Raw genomic sequence first — 11,346 nt, forward strand, 5'->3', positions numbered from 1 at the left:
CAAACTGGTTTAAAGCACTAGTGCAAATAGAAGGGACAGATGGATCATAAGCAGAGGAAATGATATTCGATCTAATATCCCCCATCTTGTCAACAAAGAATCTAAGGAAACTTTCACAGTTAGATGTCGACACAATAGGATAAACACTAACAGAAGTATTCACAACAGAGTTAATAGTAGAGAAAAGGATCTGGGGCTATGACAGTTGTTTTTTGTTTTTTTCAATGATATCCGAGAAATACTTGGACTTGGCTGCTCTCACAGCTCTCTAAAATTGAGACAGAATGTTCCTTAAAGTTCATAAGAAACCTGAAGTTATATTTTTGTCCATTTTCTTTTAGCTCCTCTGCAGGCCTGCCTGAAAGCATGAATGGTATCATTTAGCCAAGGCTCAGACATGGGTTTAGGATGTTTAGCCTTCAGAGGAGCAAGGTGTAGGGGTAAGAGTAAAGTGCTCCTTAGCATTCAAGTCATGATGAGTGTATTCAAGAGTTTGAGAAACCTCATTACCTCATATGTGATTGGCTGGAGCAGTTTGCCATTGTCGCTGCATGGCTCATACCCTGTCTCCACTGGATGTGAGTGATGCCGTGTTGCGTCTCGCCGCATTGGCTTGAGGATGTCTACACTGGACGCGTCGAAAAACAAAGATTCTAAACCGTTTATTTGTCTTGTTGGCAGGAGTAGCGCCAGTGCATGCAGTGCAAAACGGCCGTTTACTGTCTGTGCAACGCAACTTATGCATCCAGTGCAGGCAGCATCATTGATTATAACGCTCGCGTCTGGTGTAGACAGGGTTTCACACTAAAAGATTATGTGGCAATAATATAAAAAATGATTGAAAATATTGCAGCATCTGTGATAGCGCAAGACTGGCTCATATCACTGCTTATACTTAACGAGTATTGCCAACCATAGCGTACACTGATTTGGCTGCAATCCAGGGGCAAAATCCAACCAAAAATCGTGTAGTAAGAACATGGCTTAAGAATACATTTTAACTCTACTGATGGTTAGGTTAGGAGGTTGGGGTTTGGGGTTAGAGTTAATAAAATGTACATTCCTCATCACTGTATTACATCATAACTTGCTTTTGGCGCCCCTCTGTGAACATTTCACCCGGAAATTTAAGTTCACAAGTGTCCATACAATCAAAAACACTTCCTGCTTTGGACACAGTGCTTTGAATTTTGGTAAGCACTGACCAAATTTAGCTCAAGAAATTTCAACCTACTGTTTACAAATTCACAGTAAGATCAGTTTACATAGGATGTGTTCCTGTATTTAAAAAAAAAAAAAAAGGTTGACCTGTATTAAAAAAAAGGTTGACCGAGCACAACAGAATGAAACAGAACACAGGATCTTGCTTTTAAAAGTTGAACTATTGTTAATGTAACACACTATATTAAAAATGCCCTCCGTTTTATTAATGCATATTGTGAGAAACAGAACGAGCACACTAAAACTCTCTCCAAAAAACTATCTTATTCATACCCTCCCAGACACCGCTGCTTAAAAATATTTAAGCTAAAAGATTAATTTATAATCAAATCTAAATTAGTGTTTCTCAACAATTTGTGCCTTAAATACATTAATCCCGCAGCACCATCAGTAAGGCTCAAGTAACCTTAATTGAAACAAAAGCAAAGATGTGTGCCAAAGACAATATACAGCATTTAACTTTATCATTAATATTGAATATTACTGATCAATCAGCATTGGTTTGATCTATTGCAATCCCTATTTGGGCTGGGTATTGTCTTGATAAAGATTTCCAGATTCATTTTGGTTATATTTCAGTTATAATGTACTCTTTCTGTTAATTCCTTTTGCTGTTAATTATAGAGGGGACCTTCTAACTTGGTACACAAATAATGTTTTAATTAGTTTTTCATAATTTTGGTCACATTTTACCGTTTTAAAAATGCACAAATGCCATGTATTCCATCAATATATATGTCTTGAAATATAAGTCTTGGAACTGCACATATTATAATGCATTTATATAAATCTATTTTGTTACATGTATATTGATACATTCATATGATTTGTACTATTTACAAGATTTATACGTAGAATATATACGTAGAACAAGTGCCAAAATAGTACGGTCTCTTTAAGAATAGCGTCATTTCAGTGAGCATCTTACAGAAGTTTTTTTGTTTGAGCACATTTTAAATAGAGTGGTGTCGAATGGCTTCTTTCAGCTCGAACCAGTCTGGCCATTCTCCACTGACCTCTCTCATCAACAAGGCATTTCCATCTGCAGAACTGCCACTCACTGGATTGTTTTTTGTTTTTGGCAGTAAATTCTAGAGACTGTTGTGCGTTAAAATCCCAGGAGATCAGCAGTTACAGAAATACTCAAACCAGCCCATCTGGCACCAACAATCATGCCACGGTCTAAATCACTGAGATCATATTTTTGCCCCATTCTGATGGTTGATGTGAACATTAACTGAAGCTCCTGACCTGTATCCGCCTGATTTTATGCATTGCACTGCTGCCACACGATTGGCTGAATAGATAATCGCATGAGTAAGTAGGTGTACAAGTGTTTCTAATGAAGTGCTCAGTGAATGAAGGTTCAACATACATCCCATTCTTTTCCCGTACTCCCTGGAACCTGCTTACCTCCCCCCTGGGGTAGGCGTACGGGGTTTGAAAATCACTGATCTAGATAAACTAGTCAACTTCACTAATCGACTAGACCATTGTTGGATGGCTAATTGACCATCCTGACCAATCCCTAAAATCAATCAAACCTAGTACATTATAAACCTCTTGGTGGACCCACACCAACTTAGAAGGTATCTGTATCTCGGGCGTCACATAGCTGAAACGGATTACACACAGCCCTACAAGACCAGCAGTTACTGAATTAATCTCTGATGCACAAGTTATACATTTCCAACTCTAAATTAGATTAGAAATTAGAACTGTTGAAGTCTCACAAGCCTGAAGTACAACATTAGACTACATAGGGTAACAGAGCCTAAACTGTCTGGAACTGTTGTTGTTATGTAATGTTTTATGTTAGACCTGTGGTACTTTAATCAGGCATTGCAGATACTGACTGCTTGTTCATATGACAAAGTGTAGTAAAAGATACAAGAGTTTATGTGATCAGTGGAATTTTATAAAAGAATAAATTAATTAAATATTTTATCACATTTCATGTTTGTTTACACATTATATTTAATATATAGTTAGGATCAATTATTGGATTGCATTTATGCCTCTAAAAAAGTCTACAAACATGTCTTTTACAAGAACTGTATTAAATGTATTTCTGATTTGTTATATCTTTTATGTAGAAATCATCATTTGACAACAGGATGCTGAGGGCTGTACATACAATAAGAATTGCATTTCTTATTTCCAAATAATTATTTTTCAAAAGTAATGAAAGAATCGTTAAGAGGAATTGGAACCAGAATCGTTAAATTCCTTGAGATTTCCATCCCTGGAGCTGACTATATACACTGATGAGCCAAAACATTATGACCACTCACAGGTGACCCGAGTAACATTGATCATCTCCAAACAAGGCCACATGTCAAGGTCGGAGTAGATTAGATGGTAAGCGAACAATCAGTTCTCGCAGTCACCAAGTTGAATGCAGGAGAAATGGGCAGGAGTAAAGACCTGAGCCACTTTGACAAGGGCCACATTGTTATGACCAGACGACTGGCTCAGAGCATCTCTGAAACTGTAAGTCTTGTGGGGTGCTCCCAGTCAACAGTGGTGAGTACCTACCGACAGTGGTCTGATGAGGAACAAACCACATACCGGTGACGGTGACGCACCCCGTTGAGAGTGAGAACCCCTAATCGTGACCACGAGGAGGTTACCCCATGTGACTCTGCCCTCCCTAGCAACCAGGTCAATTTGGACGCTTAGGAGACCTGGCTGGAGTCACTCAGCATGCCCTGGATTGGAACGCGTGACTCAAGGGGTGGTAGTCAGCGTCAATACTCGCTGAGCTACCCAGGCCCCAATCTTAGTTCATTTTAATTTCAAAATATAGTAATACATTTTTAAAATCAAAAGTTGTTTATGTTTACATTAATGCACTATGAACCAACAATGAACAATTGTATTTTTAATAACTAACATTAACAAAGATTAATAAATGCTGTAATAAATATAGTTCATTGTTAGTTAATGATATCTAAACCATGAACTAATGTTAACAAATGTAACTTTACTGTAAAGTGTTGGCATATTATTATTGTTAAACAATATATTTAATTTTGAAAATAAAGACGGCTCCCATAATACTTAATTCCTGAGTGTTTCACACGCCCAGCTTTGTCATCACTTAAAAGCATTGGATTGAAGCAAGAGAAAGGGTGGTGCGGAAAAATAGTGCATCAAATGAATTAAAAGTTTGCAGCTAAATGCGACGGAATGCACAATTATTGTCGTTGGACTTGCCAACAAGTTACTAACTCTGCCAGTTATCGAACTGGTGTGTGAGAAGAGTTTTTCCTCTCTGAAGTAGTGCCGTGGAATGAGATGTGTGTGGTCTTATCATTTATTGGATTTGCATTGTGCAGTATGGCCTCGATGGCAGCAGTTGTTTCATATATGGGAATAACTTGCAGATATTTCTGTTACTGAAACGAATAAGGTTGATCTTCTTCATAAAATATGTAGAAAAAAATTATTTTGAATGTTGCCAAATAATAAATGTTTTTGTTTACTAAATAACTACACCCATTTTTCTTATTGCTATTAGCCTATTTACCCTCTAGCTCTTACATAAAGAAAAGAACTCAAAAGAAAATTAGGTTCTGTGTCTTGTATTATAACAATTTCAATGAGTCGTCAATTATATCAGTCAGCATGTCCTGACGCATGGACCAATCTGTTCTATTTAAGTACAACATAGCTTATCAAACCCATTTATTATTATTATTAATAATAATAATAATAAAGATAATAGATATCTGTGTTTAGTCTTCCAATCCAACACTGAATATGGTGATAATTGCACAATGTGCAATTAAATATCGATATTTTTTTTCCATTAATTGCACAGGGTCAAGTGCAACCAGCAAAAGCATGTGCACGCTTATGTAAGATATGTCTGCTCTTTCCAGTCTTTGCTTTCTCTTTATTCCACTTGCTCCATTTGCATCTACATTTTTATCTCCATATAATTAGAGCCCAGACAACAACTCTGCCCCCACTCAACCCAAATAATAATAATAATAATAAAAGGACTGAGATTGAATGAGTTGTCTCCATCTTCTCTTTTCCTTGCCACCTTGAACACAACACCATCAGCCCAAAAGCAGCAGTAGCGGAAGCTGTTATTGTCTGTGCAATTCATCTGTGCAACCCTCCTTTTTATTAATCTACACAATTTCCTCCAAGCATTCACCAAAGAATTGCTACCAACGCAATAACATGAGAAGGAAAAAAATCCCTACCTTTTAGTATCTGGTTCTATTTTCTCATTGGCTTTGTCTCCATGTTCTCTCACTCTCGCTCTCTCTCTCTCTAATGCACATCCTCAGCGAAGATCTGCAGTGACTCTGTGACGGAACAATGCTCTGAAGTGTGAAGCTAGCAGAGCACAGTTTCAACCTCAGACATCACTTCCTCTGCCGCACAAAGTGTTTCCCTTACTGTGTTGACACATCCTCTTGTCTGCCTCTCTGTGACTTGTATCCTCCACATAAGCCACACATGCACATACACAGTGGGTGTGGACAACAAGAAGGGCAGTTTAAAGTGAACGACCAGTTTCACTGCAAAAATCACATTTTTAAAGAGTGCCTGTGTTTTGTTAAATATCTAAACACCATGTAAAATTGCATAAGTAAAACTGGTATGAAAGGGAATGTTCACCTAAAATTGAAAATTGCAGAAGTATAAAATCCTCCCTTGAAAGATTGCTCCAAGAAGCTCACTGCGCTCCCATCCTGTTGTTCGTATAGGAGCAGGTTGAATTGTTCTCCCTCTTTCTAGCATTCTGCTGTTGATACCCATTCATATCAAACTAAAGCCAGCCCCTTCCTCCGCCCTGCACACACTACTGTTCTCCTCCCCCTTCTGTCTTGTCTTGCTTGACTTGAGTGGTAGCAGTATTAGCAATGATATGTCCTCCCGCTCTCCGTTTATAGCCCTCTGGCTCTTCACCCTCCTCCTCCTAATCCTTTTTCTAGACTAATAGACGGATGATTAGACTGACTAGATTAGGAGCAGAAGTGATTTCTCATCTGCTCTGTGCAATTTGTTGCATTTTATAATAAAATAAAATAATTTATTATTTATTTTTGCTTGTGCCAAGGAGAGAGGGTCAGTGGAGGCATACATTTGTGAGTAGGGGAGACTGGAGATTGTTGTAACCGAGTAAATGCAACACCATCAGTTTAAGAAATTAGCCAAAGGGTGATTTCTTAGGAATATTATGGGTTCAATACAAGTTCAAGCTCGATCGACAGCATTTGTGGCAAAATGTTGATTACCACAAATAATAATAATATTAATTTTGAATTGTCCCTCCTTTACTTTAGCAAAAATCTGTGTTACAGTGAGGCACTTATAATGGAAGTGATTGGGGCCAATCCGTAAACGTTAAAATACTCTAAAAGTAAGATGTAAACAATATGTGTTAACATGATTTTTGTGTGATAAAATCGCTTACCTTTTTGTGTAAAGTTATTTCCAATTTTACAACTACATTGCCATGAAGACGCAACCCTAAAAACCCTAAAACGGTGATTTAAACAACTTTACAGCTCAAATCATGCAAGTTTTACCACAAGAATTAATGTAAGTGCATGTAAGAAATGTAAGAAAAGGAGGGATATATCAAAATTCATTTTTGTGGTAATCAACATTATAACACAAATGTTGTCGATTGAGCTTGAACACTGAATGTCGACCACCCTCTGTGATGTGTCAGAAGTCTCTGTGCAAAAATGTAAAGGATTTACAGAAATTTACCAATAGAAAATGTAAACAATAAAATATAAAGGATTTACAGAAGAAAGTAAAATTATAAATTGCGATTTTGAAAATGTTCACCATTTTTTAATTTAGATGATTAAAATGAATGGAAATTTGATTTCCACAATACTTTCATGTACAAAATAATAATAATAAAAAAATAAAAATTAAGAGCGATGCATAGACTCATGTCAACATATACATAATACACCATTTCAAGTGTTGATCTCTTTCACTTAGGACTGGGAGAGGCTCTCCTTTAAATTCAATAATTTCAGAAAGAGCAATCTCCTATGGCTTGGCCATCTGGCAACAGAATGTTGGGTAACACTCCCTTATAAAACCTAACACCACAGAAATACAGGAGGAGGGGCTTGGGGGTTACATGTGCGAGGGGCTCCACACACAACAAAGCCTTCTTGTTTTATTCCTATTTGGTAAGATTACTGTAAGAAATGAGAATTTGAGCTCCTCATACTGGTTCCTCATATCTTACAGAAAAAAAAAGTTTTTCAATAAAATATTTTTTTCAATACATTTTCTGCTGAAAATGTGATTGGTCCTTGCTCTTGAGACAAAATACTGCGGTGTTGCGAGTGGTTTCCAGGGCATTGTTACGTAGTTGCTAAGGTGTTCTAAAAAAATTATGAAGTGTCAAATCAAGCTTCAAATCATGATCGTGCCAAGATTTGAGGATGTCAAGATTTATAGTGATACAGGAGTTACAATTTGGTCTGTTCTCACCAATCATATCGCTTCGAAGACATGGAATAAACCAGTAAAACTACAAATTTTCGATGTCTCCTTAATCTAAAACACCTGATTCTACTGATAGCTAATAAGGTGAGTGTTCCATTTGCCGCGTTTCCACTGTCGGGCCAAATGAGGGTGTGCTAGAGCCACTGTCACTTCCAAGGCTTCATCGTGCCTCCTCAGGGCTTCCTCGGGGCCAACAGCCAAGCACCTTTGGCCCGCCGATTACCCTTGGGCCAAAGAATGCCAACTGGGGATTTAGCTGGGGTCAGTGACAAAGGCTGAGTTTCGCTGAGTCAGGTCTTGCTTTCCATCAAGCGAAGACCAAAATAAGCAACAAACGGCAGCTTCAGTCTCTACCAAGTTCAGTTCAAGGGCTAACTAGTCTCCAGAGACTGATACCTCAGATTGAGCTTCTCTCTTGCTTGTGAAATGGGCGGGATGTGTGACATTGGCACTGGAGTGGCATATTAAGGGCTGTTTTTTTCAGGGCAATGCTGTAGGGCTATTGGCCCAGTGGTGGGAATGCAGATAGATTTTGGTCTCGAGGCTCGAGGTCTGAGGCTATTGGCCTCGGCTGACCAGTTGAAATCCCTGGCTCACACTGGCCCAATAGTAGAAAGGCGGCTCATAATCTGAATTGTGTCAAATAAGGAACACATCAAAAATGTGTAGTGTATGTGGCATTCCAAGAAAAGGATTGAGAAACACTGGATTAAACCAGGGGGTCAGGAATTAGCTGGTTAGCAGGTTCCTGTTAGCATTTGCTGGTAGATGCTGGAACTGCACCCTGATGGCCCATTTCATGTTTACCTAAAATTAGCCTTATTTTCTGGCTAAATAAAAAATTTTACCAAGAAAGATTTAAATCACAACATGTCAGCATAGTTACCTAGTTAAATATTTGTTAGACTTTCACATAAACAGGGTGGAATATTCCTCATTAAGCCACCAAAAGAATATGTGAGGAACAAAATCATGATGGTGTATCTTATTTTTCTAAGAGGTTCAAGTTCACTTTACTAACACGGTCATTAACCTGTGTTGTTTGCCACTAATATGCATGGAAACAAAAAGCCCAGCTAAACAGTTCCACTGTCATTTATCTCAGATTTTAACTCATGCCGCTTCACGGAAGACGATATGTCAGTTGCTGTCACCAGTTTATTTTATCAATTTATTTACAGCATTTATTTAGGCTTTTAGATCCTGATACTAATTTCATAAATTATTTCTTTAAGGCCCCGACATACTCACTGAGAACAGAAGTTCGAAAAAGCTGAGCAAGGGCATACCGTTTGCGAACATTCAGACACAGCACCGCCACTGGAGGAGGCGATTAGAGGAGCATTTAAATACGAGCACAAACAAGACTACATATAAAACCGTAACTAATGTGACATTGTGTTATCATGACTTCATGCCTCATTCTATGAGTAGAATTCACACAAGATCAGTAAAAGAAGCTGTTTGAACCACTCGATGATTTAAAGTAATATATGCAGTAGATAATGTGTAATTCGTCTGGTTTACATTTTGCATTCATAGCGCTAATGTGCTAACATGCTATACGCGGTCATAATATACACCTGTTACACACTATTGTTGTAATTTATGATGACACTGATACTCCTGCAAAGATGGGTGTATAAAAGAGTGTTAATGGACAGAATACAGACAAAAGAGTGATGATAAGAGACACACCTTACTTGATGTTTGGGCAGATGTGTGAATGGCTTTCGGCTGCAGACAGCACATGAGTGAAGTGCCCATTCACTCTATTGTTTGATGCTGCTTCAGAGTATTTGAGTAGATTTTATTCCTTTTGAAGACTAATTAAACAAAAATCAAAGACATATTCTTGGAAAATGTCTCTACGTGAACGATTGTACAGATGTAGGTAAGTTTGCACCAGTTTGCTAATAACTGCATGCTGGTGTGTTCTAACTGATCTTTATTCTTTACTGACTAATTGGAATTAGTTGTCAGCCTCAAAGTAGGTGCAGCTCCAAGTTACACCTACTGATGACGTGGATCAGTGGCAGTAAGAATGTGTTTAGAAGCCGGTATGAAGTTTTCCTGAAAGTTTGCACTAGAGAGCTGTTTACGAACCACTGAAACAAACTCAAAAACACCTTCTTTTTGGACAGATTTTGTTCTAAATGACATCACACCCGTTTGTACTTCGATTTCATAAAAAGTATGCAGAGGCCTTTAGGGTCAGGTCTTGCCATGATTGGTTGCCATGGCAACTCTGTTCTCTACTGCCCCCAGTGCTATCAAGTCATTTTATTTGTAAAGCACTTTTCACAATACACATAATTTCAAAGCAGCTCAAAGTGGTCAAGACATGCAAATTTGTTATAATTTTATTATCATCTCTGGGGTCAACTAATAATGTGTTACTTTTTTTTTTTTTTTGCACCAAAATAGTCATAATTTAGTAATATATTATCATATTCCAATCCTATCTGGCCCTCTGTCTAAAATGCTCTGTTTTGGCCTAAGCCCCTCCTTAAAACTTCAACGTAAACGCCCACAGTTGTGATTGGCTAACATTGTGCAGCCCCTCATATACACAGCCATATATATTTGAAACTCAGTCTGAAGAGAATGAAAAAGCTCCACAACATTATAAAACTAAATTTCAGGGTATACACAACGCACATCCAACACATTGCATTCGTATTTAAACTGTTCACTCAAGCACAGCAGCACCATAAACTATCAAACAGTCATGACATATAAAACATTTATGAATGAAACTGTTTACTTACAGTTTTGCGAATGGGTCCAATAGTGTTTTTAACTGCCTCACCCTTCAATAACAGTTCCTTTACAAAGCTTGAATCACATTATGACTGGTTCACAAGCACTCCACACAGATATGAGCAAAAAAAAAAAAAAAAATGTACATACACATGCACAAACACAAAAGCATGGTGAAACAAGACGCGCACACATACAGTTTTATCCTGACCCGCACTGATGCGCACATCACCGAAAACCCATCAAAATGGCTAAAGACACATCTTGTGCATGTTTTCATACACCAACAACAAAAAATAGCTCAGATGGGCACAAGGAGGCATCCAGGACATGTTTGTGCTCAAAACAGTAAGAGGCAGCAGTTGAATGAAACAGAATGGGGTCAGAATGGAGTTGTAACTTGACACCACATCTTTTAAAAGTGGCACGAGATACAGGACAATGGTCAAAGACATCTGTCTAGTGCATTTTTATATACAAAAATAATTCAAAATAGTCCGATGGGTCCTCTTTGGTGTTCAGGAATAGTTAGTAGGCCACACTAGGCCTGTCAGTCCTGCCCTCTTTCTGTTTACGAACTGAGCACCAGTGGGCAGGGCCAAGGGTGCGATGATGTAAAGTAGGCGTTGATGTTGTTGCTGTAGAGGCAGTCACGAATGAATGCCCCTAGTGAAGTCGGACAGTCGCGGAAGTAGAGAATGAGGCGTTTTTGCAGTTTGGCTTCAATGAATACTTTTATTGCATTGGAGATTAAGTTTTGAGTTCTGAAATTTTTGAAAAATTTGATTCCTCATGACATGACCTCTTTAACAGGTAAGTTGGGTTTAAAGCAGGGGCATTCAATTAAAGTTTCTAAGA

The 11,346-nt window shown here is 38.1% G+C and overlaps 1 protein-coding gene across 7 annotated transcripts in view; it reads right to left on the reverse strand.

Annotated features, from left to right (window-relative positions):
* The window catches only part of LOC127452709 (signal-induced proliferation-associated 1-like protein 2), a 112,167-nt gene extending 106,405 nt beyond the window's left edge, over positions 1–5,762 (reverse strand). For all 7 annotated transcript variants that reach the window (XR_007899302.1, XM_051718384.1, XM_051718333.1 and 4 more), the window contains exon 1: positions 5,442–5,762. The gene's annotated coding sequence lies outside the window, so the exon portion shown is untranslated. The remainder of the gene's footprint in view (positions 1–5,441) is intronic.
* Positions 5,763–11,346: the final 5,584 nt, after the last annotated feature.

Source organism: Myxocyprinus asiaticus, chromosome 2 (genome assembly GCF_019703515.2).
Source record: "Myxocyprinus asiaticus isolate MX2 ecotype Aquarium Trade chromosome 2, UBuf_Myxa_2, whole genome shotgun sequence".
NCBI classification, from domain to species: domain Eukaryota; kingdom Metazoa; phylum Chordata; class Actinopteri; order Cypriniformes; family Catostomidae; genus Myxocyprinus; species Myxocyprinus asiaticus.